Below are 13,816 nucleotides of genomic sequence, written 5' to 3'. Positions count from 1 at the left end.
AAGTTGAGGTAGTACTTGATTGGGAGCTGTCGAAGACCATTACAGAGATTCATAACTTCTTAGGTTTTTCCAGCTATTACAGGACGTTCATTCAGGACTTCTCAAAGATTGCGACACCACTTACACGCCTTACGAAGAAGGATGTATAGTTTATTTTGAGTACGGAATGCCATGAAGCTTTTAAGACCTTGAAAGCTAAGTTGACTATAATGCCAGTATTGATTATCCCGAGCAGTGATAAGACCTTTGTCGTCTATACATATGCATCGTTATTAGGTCTAGGAGGTGTTTTGATGCATATCTAAAGAGTTGTGGCTTACATTTCACGACAGTTGAGGACACATGAGCAGAACTATCCCACACATGACTTGGAGCTAGCAGCAGTAGTCTTTGCACTGAAGACATGGATACACTATCTTTATGGAGTGCAGTTAGAGCTATTCACGGATCACCAGAGCTTAAAGTACCTCTTTTCTTAGAAGGAACTTAACAAAGACATCAGCGATGAGTCAAGTTTATTAAAGATTACAAGTTCATAATTCAGTACCATCCGGGAAAGGTGAATATCGTTGCGGGCGTGTTGAGCAGGAAGCATCAACATCGGATTTCAGCTTTGAGGTGATCGTTGTATCGATATATTCACACCCTTATCCAGTTTGATTTTAGGCCAGAAATTGGCGAAAGTAGCGCATTTTTGGGAGCTTTGTCTGTGCAACCATCTTGGACTAATAGGGTGGTCAGAGCTCAGCTAGAGGACTCTTGGATTCAAACCCCCAAAAAAGAAGATTTTCAAAAAGCCAAAGACTGATTGGACCGTTGGAGCAGATGGAGGACTTTGAATAAGTGCCGATTAGTGATGCTAAGTAATCCATAGCTAAAGAAAGACTTATTTGATGAGGTGCATTGTACCATGTACACAGTGCATCCAGGTACCACTAAAATGTAAAAGGATCTAAAGAGATAATTTTGGTAGAGCGACATACGTAGGGATATTACGAAATATGTGGCTAAGTATTTTACCTGCCAGCAAGTAAAAGCAGAACATCAGAGACTCGCAGTAACCCTATAGTCTTTACCCATTCTGGAGTGGAAGTGGGTAGATATTTCCATGGATTTTATTGTAGGACTGCCGAGGTCGAAGAAGGGGAAAGATTCCATTTGGGTGATAGTTGATCGGTTGACGAAGTTAGCACATTTCATACCAATGAAGATAACATACACGACAGAGACTTATGCGAGGATATTCATCCAGGAGACCATGAGACTACAGGAGTTCCAGAGATGATTGTATCAGATCGAGACTCAGTTTTTACTTCACATTTCTGGAAGAGCTTCAAGAACTCGTTCGATAGCCAATTATCATATTCTAGTGTATTCCACCTACAAACAGATAGGCGGACAGAAAGAGTTAACTAAGTATTGAAAGACATGTTGTGGGCATGTATTATTGATTTCCAGGGTAGTTGGGAGGTTCACATTCCATTGATTGAGTTCACTTATAATAACAATTATCAAGCGACCATAGGTATGACACCGTATGAGGCGTTATACGAGAGGCCTTGTAGATCACCTATTAGTTGGGCAGAACCAGAGGACAACTTATTGCTTGGACTAGAGCTTGTGAGACAGACTACAGAGAAAGTAGCACTAATTCGGGAACGTATTCTTGTAGTGCAGAGTCGACAGAAGAGCTACGCAGATTAGAGGCAGTGACGGCTAGAGTTTCAGGTTGGAGACTATGTTTTATTGAAAGTATCGCCGATGAAGGGAGTTTAACGATTTGGAAGACGGGGAAAGCTTGCCCCGAGGTATATTGGCCCGTTTAGGATTGTTGAGTGCATTGGAGCCATTTCGTATTGGCTAGATCTTCCAGCATCAATGTCGAGTATACAGGACATTTTCTATGTTTCGATGCTCAAGAAACATTTACACGACGAGGAGTAGTAGTGAGTATTGGAAGCACCGGAGATTAATCTTTATGATGATTTGACCACCATTAAGATCCCAGTTTGCATTCTTGCCAAAGAGGATAAAAGACTTAGAAACAAAGTGATACCTTTAGTTAAAGTTCAATGGAACCAAAAAGGAGCCGATGAAGCTTCTTGGGAGCGTGAAGAGGATATGCATCGTGACTATCCACACCTGTTTGAGCAGGTAAAATGATTGGTTATAAATTGCTTGTGTTTATGATTATTTTCCATAGTCATATTTATATTTAACGCTAGAATGATGGTATTAACACTTATCTCCTAATCATTAGGAACACATGGTATATATATGAAGGTTCCTTGTTTGGATTTTTCACCCGACATACTTGTTCCGTTTAGTTAGGGGCTAAGTGAGAGTATTTGCATTCTAGATTGTTAAGTGTAAATATCGCTTATGTTTCATATCTGGGGATTAATGGTACGAGATGTGTATGGGAGGGTTTTCTTGTCTGAATTATCCCCTCATCGTTTTTTCTTATATTATTAATCTCTAAGATACGATTGCGGAATTTCGAGGATGAAATTCTTTTAAGGGGGTGAATGTAAAATCCTGTGAATTTTAAAAAATAATATGAATTATATTAATAAATAAGCTCTAATTATGATAAATATCATTTATGGATTAATGATTATGCTAACAATTGATTTGAGATCAACTAAGAGTATATATGAGAGTATACAAAAGTTAAGCATGCACAAAGAAGAAATCTAGAAAAATGATCAGTTAAGAGTATATATGCATTACACACTGATACAGTTCAAATCTAGATAAACTCAAAAGACAAAATTTGTAAGTATCTTCAATATATTTCCAACGCATATTAAATCACCTCATTTTGATGTCGAACGTAAAAGTTATAGCCAAAATATCAAAGACTATTTTCCTAGTCTGACTAGGTTTCCTGTTTCGGGTTTGGGCTGTTTTGATTCGGGTTTGCAGTTATAGATATACTTGTTTACACACAAAAAATATATATTTTCATTAGTATTCCAAACCCTAGCAACCCCTCTTCCTCTCTCTCAAACCCTAATAATAATTTGTGAGATTTGGGAGAGTTCTTGAGGTGTTTATCGAGAGGAATGCGGGATTTTACGACTTTAGTGAAGAGTGATCTTGCACGCACGTGTTCAGGAGTTCAATATAGCGTTTGAGGCAAGATCATCTTCCTTCAAACCTCTCATTGTAGTTAATTCAAGATTTAATATGTTTAATTGATGAAACTCATGTTTAAGCTTAACCCGATGTTTTAAAATCTTAGTTTATGATATTAAACTTTAAACCAATGTGAAAATCTGTAGTTTTAGTTGTTATTTATATTAGTTTGATGATTATGATCATTAGGGTTGTATTTAATTTTTTTTAACTTGTTAATCATGCTTAAATTATGTTTAAACCCTAGTTTAATAATTATTTGAGTTTTCTTGCTTATTAAAGAGGTCTAAATCCTAGGTTGATGATACCTAAGTGATGTGAGCATGTTTAAACGAATTTATCTTTGTTCAATGTTTAGAATTTATCATGTTTACTTAACCATATTTATAAATTAGGTTATTTGAGAAATTTTAATTAATTAGGATGTTAAACCCTAATTAGTTTAATTCTAGTGTTTATATCATGATGAGTTAATTCCTGTTAAGTAATTATGAAAGATTTAATCTTGTTATATGCCTCATGTTGATAAAAATAAGTTTTTAAATAAAGTTATAAGATACAAAATATCAGAAACATGAACTTGTGTTTTTCTTTCTGGTCGGTCGACCGACCAAGACTAGCCGGTCGACTGGTGAGGCCCTGAGCGTACACATTGTGTGCATGGTTGCTTTCGGTCGACCGATGCCCTAAGGGTGCTAAACCGACCTGTGTTCTCTTTGTTTTTTTGAGTGGTTGTTTTTGCATCGTTTGACCATGAGTGCGGGGTTCGAGCCGCACGATGACACACGTACAATCATGAGCATACATGAATAGTATTGTAGCACACATACAGATATCCTGGAGAGGATTATTACAAGTATTGTTTTCAACCACACTTGGGATATAGGTTATTTAAACATTATATACATGTATGGATATCGTTGATGAGCACCGCTCAGTACTACTTGGGATAGTGTGTCGATATACCATTAGTACAGATCATTGAGTCGGGTTTTAGGATGCTTGATCTAATAGTCCGTCTCGCACATAGATGTGATGAGGCTTGTGAGCTGTATATCTAGGATACCTTGATTTGGTAGTCCGTCCCGCACGTTGATGCGATGAGACTAATGAGCCGTGTACACTATTAGGATGTCGATTTGGTAGTCCGTCCCGCATGATAATGCGATGAGTTATAAACTTTGCAAGGATTTAAATTGTAATAATTATCTGATAGTCTGAGTCTTGGTGGACACTATTATGAACATGATTCATCGCTGAGTTATATATGGCCGATGTACTTTACTCTTGTGGGTACGTATGATTATATACTGCTATTTATATTATCTTCCAAGGAATAGTGGAAGATATTTTTGGTCCGATATTATGACGAATTTACTTCCTTGCATTACTTTCATTTATTCCTAGTTTGGAATTGATAATTAGTGATTCACAATTTGAGACATATGGTATATACATGAGGGTTTTCTTGTTTGGATTATTTCGCTCAACGTACTAGCTTTATATTGTGAGTTTCTAATTATTAATTCAATTTAGATTGTTTATTCTTAGTTCGGTATTGATATTTAGTTATCTACAATTTGAGACATATGGTATATACATGAGAATTTTCTTATTTGGATTATTTTACTCGACGTACTACGTCTCGTATTGTAGGTTTCTAAATATTAATTTAATTTAGATACATGGTAAATGATCTAGGTAGACTATGCTTAATAGATAGAGCCTCCATCACATCTAGTAGCCTTTCTCATGGGGGCGGATGGAGATGATCTTGCTATAACGCTCTGACGTTCTTGTTGTTTCTCTTTTTATTTTTTCAATTCCTTTCAGACAGCAGCTTAGAGTTCCGGAGAGCCGCAAGATGATGGACTTCCAGCATAGTCACTGTTATATGTTTTTAGTAGATGAGACTCCATCATAGTTGATATATTCTTTCAGACATTCAGAGTTTTGTATTTCATCTTGTAAAGATTGTGTGCCTTAGTTTATTTTCAGTTGACTCAGATTGAGATACTTCAAATTTATTTTAGACTTCTGTTGTATATAGTTTATTCAGTTGAGACATGATTATATTTATTAGATATCTCTTTCTACATCTTGTCTAATGCATTTATTTCCCGTATTTTGCCTGTGTTTTGTACCTACACTTGTTCTTGATTCCACTAGAGAGATATTACTGTGATGGTGAAATGTGTTGTTGCACAGTATGAGTACATGACATGTTTGACATCTCTGGGTTCACCTTATACTACAACCATGTGTAAAAACATGGGCGTCACAAGTACATTTCTCCTCTTACTAATCACACTACTACTTTATATTCTGATGAATGGAAAGGAGGAGCTACATCATGGCATCATTGTCTTGTTAGGCATTTTCATAAATTGGTCACCTAGCATCATTCATGTACTTCTCATACTGATCTACATATTGTTCTTGTTTGGGAGGACCATCTTTAGCATGATTAGGGTCGCCAAAAGCAACCTCTACCATTTGCTCCATCTCCTCTTCTGGAAACAAGTTAATATTGTCAACATGTTCTTCTTCTTCTTCTTTGGCATTAATGGGAGTTATAATTCCTCCGTAATATACCCAAGTTGTATAATCTCTAATAAAACCATTCCCGCAATGTGAAGTTCTACATCTTCCTCCTTACGATGCAAACTATTCTCGCAATGGCTGTATTGACCAAGAATCATGCCATGTTGGATCCTATCGTGTTCACATACAAAGTTCATAAAATAAGCAACTCCTTCAATGAACTCAGGCTTTGTGCATTTTTCACGATTCACATACATCTAGTCCTTAACCCTGATATAGTCTTAACCTAACCAAGATTGAGTTAATGATAACAACTCCTAAATTAAGCGTGCTTGCACTAATTTTCAAAAAATTATAAAAACTATATAGTTTGGTATAATTAAAATTTATCTACTTGTTTAAATTTAATCACAATTTCCATAAATGTGAAACATGCCTAGTGCATCAAATATTCATTATGTGTATGAAATTTTCACTAGGTTTCTATGGTGAATTTGGTGTCTATGAACGTTAGTCTCATGCATTCAAGAAAATAAGTCATCAATGGGTCATAAGAAAGTGGATAAATCAAATTTAAAGAGACCAAGGAATGAAAAATTCATGAGAGCATAATATTTTTTGGTGTTATTATGAATGCACACAAGCTTATAAAGAATTTCGATCAATTAAAATCCCACTGTTTGCTTGAATAGGCTGATGATTTGCTAGCTCCCAACCACTCAACCAACTCCACCTGGGTTCTAAACTCTAGAAGTTGACAGCTCTCAGCCTAACCCTTAACCTTAATTAAACTAGTACAAGACAAAAAAAAACCAAACTTACAAGAGAGAAAGATACCAATTGTATGTATTTATAACCTAAATAAGACAAAGTTAGGATAATTATAATGCCTAAAAGCATGCTTGCATAAATAATTTATAAATAAGATTGTTCAACAAATATGAACACTAGTGTGGAATGAAATGTTTATGTACGTATTTCTCTTGCAGGAATTTTATCAAGTATTAGGCTTAATCTCTCATAATACTAATTAGGCATTTGATTTAGCAACAAAGATATGCAAACATAATATTATCCTATAATCCTAATTGAATTAAAGTTTATATATTCTTTAATTGGAACACTACAACTCATTTTGATTAGACTTTACAATAATTAGGCACAAATAGTAGTAGTAGTTAGAACCATACCACACAAATTCCAAATGTTACTCTTAATACAAAAATTAAAGCCCTAGCTATCATATTCTCTCAAAAACTACTGACTAAACTACATGAGAATAGGGGTTTGTATTTTTTTCAATAAGATAATAACATAGTAAGTTTTATCTTCATGTTTTGAAACTACATCTTTAACATTTATCATCTTTGTTACATGATATATACCCGAGGTTTTGTGCTTGCAAACAAAAGTAGTTTAACTTGAGCTCACATAAAGGCTACCACCACAAGAGCCAACTAAACTCATTGGTAAATAATTTCACATATATGAACTTGAAGAATCTATACAAGGCAATGAATGGTTCTCCAAAATGCACTACGATAGCACCACTCAGAAAAATGTAGAATGGTGAAATTTCTTAATCTTTGGGGGAGGGATTGGTTGGTTGATAATAATCTCTAGTTAGGGATTAATTGGTCGATATATAGCAAGTTTCAAGAACTTTGAATAGATAACCGAAAAACAGAGTTCAGTGTTACACATGGAAATGAAAAGAAAGTAAACATTTATGCATATGTGATACATCAACTGAAGTAGCAAACACAATAGCTATTTAATGTTATTTAGGAGGTTTAGAAAAATAAAGAGAAAGGCAAGAAATAGACTCACCTTCCAATGTAGAGGAGGACAAACGACAGCAACAACGGAGGAGTGGCGAGCAAACCCGGCCAACAAATAGCTGTAAGAGGAGGAGAAGGTCAAAGTGGTGATTAGGTTTTTGAGGGAAAGGGGGGGGGGGGTTAGGGTTAGGGTTTTCACCGAAGAGGAGGAGGGAGCGAGAGAGCTTCGAGCGGCGATGACAGTAATGTCCAATCGAGTGATCGACCTATTACTGAAGGAGCTCGAATCAGGGAAGAGAGCTCCGACGATGATGAATTAGGGTTTTTAGGGGATAGGAGGAGGCAACGAGAAAGCTCTGACAATGACGAGAGAGGAGGGCGACGCCGGTTTTGGCGAGAGAGAAGGAGGGAAGCAGAGAGGGAGAGAGATCGAGATACGTGATAGTAGGCAGAAAATAAAATTTGGGGGTGGGGTCTCCCTCCGAATTTTTTTGGGGAAAACTGCATCACCCCAATGGGTGGAACCGTTAGCGCTGATAAAACTAGCCCCAACATTTCCTACCACCTGTTGAGACTGCCCCTATTTGTACTAGTGTAGGTCACTCTATGATCGCACAACACAACCACAATATTGAACTTGTGATTAATTTAGAATGATGTAACCCACTCTTCGATTAAGTAGAAGTATGTTGGATTTATGTAAGGATTTGAGCGCCCGATCTTGAGGAATGTTATCTTGGAGATAAGATCAAGTAATATAATAGATAAATACTATCTTATCCTCTTATGATTGGAGGAATTAAAGACTTTCCGGTTACCATCTAATTTGAGCCCTATTATAGGTATACAACATTTGGTTTTGAGATTTAATTAATACTGATGTTTCCCCGACTTATAGTTAGATTGACCCCATTTGAGACTTTATACACATAGCTATTAGTGTTAATTATCTATTCCATTTAACGAATGGGAATTTTAGTTGATTGGATGATTGTTTAGTTACTTTTATTGAGAAAAAAGTATGATATATGATTGATAATAAGTTGATTAAACAAAGATTACAAAATATGAACAATTCTAAAGTATTGGATATGCTGGATAAGAATCCTATTCCCCGAAGCAGTGCTTGATTATGTTCTTGGACAGTTTGTCTAGATGTACTTCTGGGAGATATTTTTTGTATATTTTGTATTTTTGGCTTTTAAACCTTCTGTAGTATGTTAGACATCAGTATTTTAGTTCAAATAACTATATGTATAGCTGGCTTTGGTTCTCTCTTGTATCTATGTCAACGGTGAATGACGGCAAGGCCCTCTCTTCATCTTCATGGATCCTTGAGAGAAGAAGGTTATACATCCCTAATTACTGTGAACTAATCTTACTGTTACCTAACATCAGGATACAATTCGTATCCAAACTTTTGTAATTAAACACTTTTATCTTTAATACATATGACAGGGTATATCCCTTGTTTTTTGATCAAAAAAAAAAATTCTAAAGTATCTTTCTTTTGATGTTGGAACATATTATTAAATTTATTTAATAGATTTATGAATATTGATTTTATTTATTTACAATTTCTTGCAGCCACGACACCCCAGCTAGCACTGCCCATGATTTAGTACATGATCATTGCATGCAACTTAATTAGTCATGACTTAACATTCACAAATTTGAGTCTGAGCCCCAAACAGACATATTTTAATTAAGGGAAAATTGCTTGGGGAACCAAATTTAATTTGCCCATGCATCCCCACCCCAAGCTCAAAAACCATAACCAAAAAGTCCTAAAATTGAAACAAAGTGCAACCAAGGCCGAAAACCCACTGCCCAAAAAAACATTCCCAAATTACCTTTCTTCTTCCCCATTTAAAGTCCAATCCCTTTCCTCCTCCTAATCTGGCCCAAGACCTTCCCTACCCAACCACCGCTTGCCCCTCACCCACCACCGGCGACGTCGCAGCCTCCACATCCGCGTTGACCGCGTGGGCTCCTTGAACCTCACGTGGATCGACAAGTTCCTCTTCCTCCTTCCCTCCTCCTCCATCCTCATCCGCATCCTCTCCTCCTCCCCTAGCTTCCCCCTCCTCCCCGACCCCCTCCTCGGCTGAAACCCGACACAGATTCTGATCGGAACGAGGGTTTTAGCTCCAAGTCTCGTCTCCATCTTCGATCTCCGGCGAGATCGAGGAGCTCCGGTCACCAATACCTAGGGTTTTCTTGTATGTCTAGGGCCCATTCTATGATGTGGCATTTGTCATTCCCTCCGCGCTTCGCTGATCTTGATGCTTACCATCGATTCGACGGTGCGAGCAGCCGAATCGAGGAGGATGTGGCTGATGTTCTCGTGATCAAGACTCCGGCGAGTGGTCGATGATTGAAAGTTAGTTTTTTGAGTAACGAAGTTGATATCTTTACTTGAAATAAGGTGAATTTAACAAAGAACTGAAATTAGAGTAGTTTTAGAGTGGGGACTTCGGTTCTTTTGATTACTTGACATATATTTCCATTTGAACAGAGAGGTTGCGGGCTCGGGGAGCAAATTGAATGAGCAAATCGAATTGAGAATTTGGGGCTTTTGATTGGATTTGACGGCAAAGAGGGTGTCGATTTTGTAACTTGGATTTGACGGCAAAGAGGGTGAGGATTCTCTTTTGTGTTTGAGCCCCCTTTGTGTTTATTGCTGTGGATTTCTTTGGTTTTGCTCGTTTCAATGAATTGCTGAATTACTCATGTTAAATTTTTTTTAAAAATTTAGGTGTTAGAAGTTAGTCGGCAAGCCTTGATGGGAGAGGAATTAATGAAAAACCCTGGCTTTGTCTCGTGGAGCAAATCGAATGAGGAGGAGGAGGAGGAGGAGGTTGAGAAGGCAATGAGGCAGATGTGTGGGCTTAGATTGGAGAGGAGGAGGAGGAGGTTGAGAAGCCTTGATGGAATCTCTTCCAATGTGGTTATTAGTATAGTTGGTTTTGTGCAAATTTGTCGTTTGGACGGTTAACAGAGTTCATCGATTTGTAAAATTTGATAAAGAAATGGAAGTCAACTTGTTTAATTTTGCTATAAAATTCTGTTTGTCCTTCATGTAACAAGCCATCTTAGAATTACTCCAGGTGTCTTTTATGGAAGTCAACTTACCTATGTGACATATGACGGTTTCATGTCACATATGCTGTTTTATGTGACATTTGTTGTTTATATGTGATATTTGGGTGTTGTATGTGATATTTGGGTTGTATGTGATATTTGGGTGTTGCTTGTGATATTTGTTGTTTATACATGATATTTGAGTGTTGTATGTGATATTTGGCTGTAATTTGTGATATTTGGGTGTTGCTTGTGATATTTGTTGTTTATACATGACATTTGGGTGTTGTATGTGATATTTGGCTGTAATTTGTTAATAGTGAATGTGCTTATTTGTCACATGGCTGTAATTTGTTTATACATAACACATAACTGTAATTTGTTGTATGGTGATAAAGGAGGGGGAAGGGGGAGGAGGAGAGGATGGGGATGAGGATGGAAGAGGAGGGGAGGAGGAAGATGAACTTGTCGTTCTGCGTGAGGTTCGAGGAGCCCACGCGGTCGACGCGGGTGTGGAGGCTACGGCGTCGGCGGTGGTGGGAGAGGGGGAAGCAGTGGTTGGGGAGGGGAGGTCTTGGGCCAGATTAGGAGGAGGAAAGAGATTGGGTTTTAAATGGGGAAGAAGAAGGGTAATTTGGGAATGTTTTCTTAGGCAGTGGGTTTTAGGGTTTGGTTGCACTTCTTTATTAATTTTAGGGCTTTTTGGTTATGGTTTTCGGGCTTGGGTGGGGATGTATGGCCCAATTAAATTTGGTTCCCTCAAGCAATTTTCCCTTTAATTAATTAAGAAAAGAGAGAGCCTCAGCAATTTTCTTAATTTTCCCCAATTTAATAAATAAGAAGAGATAAATGAAATGTGACCCTTCTGCTCCGGTTATCATAGTGCATATACTGCAAACAATGATCATCCTCACCTGTAATTTCTGTTTTGGATTGAACGGATGAAATTAAGAATATTAGGCATTATATTTAAGAGCCAAATAGACAAAATTCTCATATATGTAAATGATACCAGCATCTAATTAACTATCTACTTTACACTGAAACACAAGTAATACGTGGCATAGACATAAGCTGCAAGATCAACACGTGGAAGGCTACGTGTCCTTGCTCTCTCGCTACCTCAACAACCACGTACAAACAATTCTCTCGTGTATAAATATGCACACAGATATAACTGTTGGAATCATGACATACAACGCAGTGGAAAAAGCATATCATGACTATTAATCAAAATTAATTAAATATTAGAAAAATACCTGAAACGCTTTCCGAATTTCTACAATAATCTGTCCCGAGATCAATCCAAAATAGCTTCCTCAAGAGAAAAAGCCTCCAATTGAAATCCACCCGTCACCGTAGAGGAGCAATACTGAGAAATAGGTTCTCAAAAATCTATTTCTTCATATTATCTTCATAAGATTTTCAATCTCATCTATCTCCTCTCATAAGGCTACATATGAACCCTATTTATAGGATTACACTAGTCTTAGAGATTTTAACTTTAAACAATTCATAATTATCTAGAACTCTATCCATAATAATTAAGGATAGAATACATTTGTTCAAAAACTTTATCCATAACAATTAAGGATAGAAATAGATTTATTCAAAAACTTTATCCATAACAATTAAGGATAGAAATAGAATTGCATTGCATGTATACCTCTTCTAATGACATTAGTGAGACCAATTAGGTCCCATATCAAGAACCAATTATTAATCAAATTAATAATTTTAATTTAACAATCAAATCCCTATCCGACCAATTGTTCATAAAAGCTCCTCCATAATATGGGATTAATTATTAATAAATAATATCTTACATTCAATCCCTTCCAGTATCATTTATTTTAGGCAACTCTTTTAAGCAGGACAATTCACCTATTTGCTCATGCCTAAATTTGCAATTCCCATGAACATAAATAAAAACTATTTTGAAACATCAAAATATTTTATTTTTTATAAGAAAATAAATTTTTTTAAAATATTTTTAAAACCACCTGCCGGCAGGAATTTAATAGCTTCATGGGAATGCATAATAAATTAACTCATCATAATGAGCATACTGGATCCTATCTAGACATCCATCATTTTCCTAAATGAAATTTAGCAACCCAATGTTTCAGGTTGTGTAGCGCTTGCTAAACAAGCTTAACCATCACATCAAAGCATACTAAATTATCAAATCGAAAATGATAATATCATCAAGTCAAAGGGACCATGTAACAATTTGAACTCTCTATCTCTTAGGTGACTCATCCTAGAGAATTCAAATACGGTCTAGTGCTACACACATCATAATGCGTGCTTATGACATACACCCGGAGAATCTCCATTCTCGATGGTTGAGACCCACCACCATATCTCATATATCGGTGTCATGCATAATAACCTGTTATAACAAAGTTATCCTTTACTAGTTATAGGTTAAGCACAAATTTAAGAAATTTCTAAGTTAGATCATATCTCCAAGCAAGTGACCATCACAATGCATGATCTAACAAAATAACTTCTAAGGATATATATAACAATTATATAAATAATAACCAAATTATGTGCAACAATTAAATTTATTAACATTACAATATTATTACATAATTTGTATTGGATGTTCAAGGGCAAATTATTATTACTATTCCAGTAATCTCCCACTTGCCCTAACATCCAATCAGATGTAATCCTTACTCCCATCTGTCAAAAACATTTTAAGACAATGGTCTATAAAAGGATATTAAATGTTGTCTGCTTAGCCATCTATTAAACTATAACATATTTCTTCTTATTAACCTTTAATAAGATAATTTTTCTTTCTAAGCTTCTTGCAACATCTCCATTACTATCAAATAATAATGAGAAAGAAAATTATTACAAGAAATAATATTAAGCTTATGGAGTAACTCATTAATCCATATTCCTTCTTTTAATGATTTAACATGGCACTACATATTCTGCTATTATTATTAATGATATAAATATAACCCGAAACAGACTTTCTATTATTATGATTGGATTGAAAACTACTTACAAGATCAAAATCTTGTTAAGTTGAATCTTCTATGGATCTTATCCATATAAGTAGATTGTGACAACTATATATATCTATTTCTCTATCTATATAGAGTTTAAGATCTACGATATAGAATGTCAAAAGAAAATCTTTCATAAAGAACTAAATCTTACTTTTATTCATGACATTAAAATATCATTCTTAATGAGCAATATGTCATCAACATGCAATGATAGGAATATAATGGACTTACTTT

Source organism: Asparagus officinalis, chromosome 8 (assembly GCF_001876935.1).
Source record: "Asparagus officinalis chromosome 8, Aspof.V1, whole genome shotgun sequence".
Classification (NCBI taxonomy): Eukaryota; Viridiplantae; Streptophyta; class Magnoliopsida; order Asparagales; family Asparagaceae; genus Asparagus; species Asparagus officinalis.
This window is presented reverse-complemented; position numbering follows the sequence as displayed.